The sequence below is a fragment of the Triticum dicoccoides genome, chromosome 3A, assembly GCF_002162155.2.
Source record: "Triticum dicoccoides isolate Atlit2015 ecotype Zavitan chromosome 3A, WEW_v2.0, whole genome shotgun sequence".
Taxonomy (NCBI): domain Eukaryota; kingdom Viridiplantae; phylum Streptophyta; class Magnoliopsida; order Poales; family Poaceae; genus Triticum; species Triticum dicoccoides.
In genome coordinates, this window is record NC_041384.1 from 657,106,581 (window position 1) to 657,110,330 (window position 3,750).

Here is a 3,750-nt window from a genome sequence, read left to right on the forward strand (position 1 = left end):
CCTTGATCTCCGGATCCCCGCCTTGTCACTTTGTCATCTGCTCCCTGCTTTATATCAATGAAACACCAGCCTTGGCCGGTCCTTCAAAAAAACCGGTCCCAACCCGTCCATGTCTTGTTGTTAGTACTACACTATTTGGGAAATGTTGCCCCTCCAGCAGGGCAAGGGCCAAACAAACCTGCTAGCTCGATCAGGGGGCAAAGATGGCGAGACTGAAAGTTCAAACGAGACTATCTCAAGCGATCAATAGTAGCATCTCCGTCTATCTTAAGCGTCAGTGGCTTGACTACGGTTTGGAGGCAACGTCTCTTGACCAATGCGAATACATGACGAATGTTTCTCACTGAACTGGCATGGACATGCAAATTCTGGACGCGGATATAGATAAGAAGTATGCAGGAAGGCTAAAATATTGCCAACATAATATATCGTCTGGCACAGCCAAAGGACGCCAAAAATGGGTGCAAATAAATCTCGCCCTCGGAAAAGTGCTTGTCAACAACTGCATTAGGGCATATAGAACTTGATGCAATTAGTAATGAAGAATACATGTCAATTCGACGACAGTATAATAAAATCGGCGCAGTAGACACTAAGAAGCTAGTGGTGCAACAAAACAAACATGCTTAACACTAGCAGATAACCCTGACCCTACTCGCCACGTCCTCCGTACATGTCATGATGTCCATGCATGCATGTGCCCCCTAGGCTAGCTCCTCAACTACAACACCCACTTGCTACTAATTACTTACACCACCTCTACATCTACATCACTACTTGGCTACTGATTAACCCAACATGGTCCTTTAATCAGTAAACTAATCGTGGCCACGTCAGACAGATTAAGTCTTGCCTGCCCGGGACGCGAAGCGAAGATGCGGCTACGAGCCTACGCAAGGGTAACTAGTACTTCCTCCATTCCAAAATATAGTGCGCCCGCGTTTTTTAAGGTGCAATTTTGATCATAAATTTAACCAACGAGACCAACTGCGGCAAGAGAAAAAATTATATAATTAAAAACTTCTTTCGAATACGAATTCACAGATATAATTTTTGCTCCCGCCGCAATCGGTCTTGGTAGTTAAATTTACAGTCAAAATTAAAACACGTGGATAGAGGAAGCACTATATTATGAAATGAAGGAAGTAGTAGCAGCTCCCGGAACCTGATGCTCCCCCACCCACCACCACTCAGAAAAGATGATAAGGACAGCATCAACAGAAACACGGATATTCTTTTCCTGATCGCGCACGACCTTTGTCAAACTGGTAAGCTGTAATATTTTTTTGGAAAAGAAGGATCACCCTCGACCTCGGCATCAGAACAATGCATGGGGCCAGATAAGCTGTAATATGCATAAGAATTTTCTCAACTGACAAGCTGGAATCTGGATAAGAATTTTATCAAAGTGACAAGTTGTAATATGGATGAGAACGACCTGCTGGGAAATGATAATAAGGACAGAAGAAAGAAGAAGCATAAGACCAACGACAATGTAACTGAGTTTAGAATTCAGATGGTGGTCATACACGTTAGTATACGCGCACAATTCAAGAATATAGAGTTGCAGGTGACATAACAGTAACAGACCCAATAATAACATTTCCCCGTGACAGTTCAAAAATAAAACAAGTCATAGCTCGCATTGTCATGCCTATGTGGCTGTGTGCGCACGCTTCAGTGCAACTGTTAGGAGCCCACCTTGCCTATATGGGCTCGCCCCGTTCAGCTCATGGGCCTGGCCCGCTTGAGAACCACCAGACTACAAGTACGCGAGAGGAGCCGACAAAGGAGGCCATCCAGTGGATCAGAAACGGCGGCGGCGGCACCTATCTTCGTGTTCCTCTTGTTCCTCATTCCCTGTAGCTCGTGTTGGCGATTGTAACTGGAGCTTGTATCCTGAATTCGTGAGCGATACTAATAGATCGAGAGGTTACTAATAGTTCCTTACATCTGGTATCAGAGCCAGTCCACCACCTTTCCATCATCCAATTTTTCCCTAATTTTTCTTCCACACCGATTCATCTGTTCCACCGGCGACGACGCCATGCCTGCCGACTTACCACCGGAGTGGGACGCCATGTCTGCCAAGGAGCAGTTGTTGTGGTAGCTCGAGAGATTATGCACTAAGGCGGAGGAGATGAGCTCGGCGTTGGGTATTGCACGCGTGGGTGACCCTCCCGTGGCTACCTTGCTTGTCGATCCGGCGGCCTCAACCACGACGCATGCCTCGTCCACGATCGTCCCTGACGTCTCCTCCAACACCAAGGCCCAGGAGGTCCTCGAGGTCGTCCATGACGCGCCCCCTGCCTCCATCGCGATGGCGCACGTCAGCTGTTCGACGGATGGCTCGAACGAAGTTGTCGCCTTCAACATCATCAACAAGGTCACCACTGCTATCTTCCCCGAGCTTTCCGTCCTCCCGAACGACAAGGAGGTCGAGCAGTTGCCTTCGTACGCGGTCAGTGAGGAGGACGCCGCTCCTGTGGCGATCACAGCTAATGCTCTTGCCCAACTGGGTTCTCCTGGGACGACAGTGGCGTACGATAGCGTCGTCATCAGTGATGCCAACAACTGTGCTACACCTGTGCCGACCATGTGTTCGACGGAATTCTCGAGTCGAGATATCATTGTGGCGATGTCTGCGCTTGCCACAGCTGCGACACCTGAATTGTCCTCGACCATTGTCGACTTTGTCCCTGAGCTCACTTCCTGTGATGCAGACGTTGAGGCCTTTCACATTGGTGCCAATGGTGTCGATGCAATGGCACCCACCAGAGACTTGACTGACTGCCTCGGCGACAACCTCAATCAGGGGAGTGAGGTTTTACCCATGTCCTACTGTGTATTTGGTAGCTCTCACGGAGGAGAGTGTTGGAAGCATCCATGGCCACCACCTCAGGTTATGTCACTGACGGGGATCTACGATACTGCACCGATTCCTATGGAGCAACAGTTATGTTCCCAGTTACTTTTTCATAGTGATCAGAGTGGTGGCTCTAGCGGTATGACTTGGGATCCAGGAGTGTTACTGAATTGCACTCGATTATCACACAAGGCGAACGATGAGCTTTTTGGGTACAGAAATGCATCTATTCAGAGTTTGCTTCGTCAACTAATAGTGGATTTGACTGGAATTAAAATTGACACGACTTCTCCAAAAATTCATGGTCCTGCTTCACAGTCAACTGATACAGTTGTGGCTGATGTTCTTAATGATCATGAAGAGCAACACGTTTCTCGGGACAGGACAGTTCTTACTGCTAGTAGTGGTTCACAATGGCATGTTATGTGTATCATTATGGAGTTCGGTCAGTGCTTCTCTCGGATTGGACAAATTGAGTGGTTGTTTCCTATTTGTCTGAAGATGATGACGCGGTGCTTGGTTTTACTATCTCCTGCCGACATTGAGTATGAGCTGTGGCGTCGACCAGATCAAACTGAAAATTGTGGTGTGCTTGTGAAGTTCAGAATATTGCATATTTTCTAGCCCCTTCAGTCAAGCTGCAACCATGGCCTTCCTGTAGACTATCACTAATTTCTCTAGCTAGCATCTCTGAACAATGGATATTTAACTATGACGAGCATCCTGTTGTATCTATTATTCCATGGCATGAGAAACTCTATAGGGCCATACATACCAGGAGCATGTCAGTGAATTGGACATTTATGAGTCGAAGGGAAATCAAGTTTCGATCTGAAGCGGACTATCTTGAGGAGCTATGTTCAATTTGGTCTGACTGCCACCAT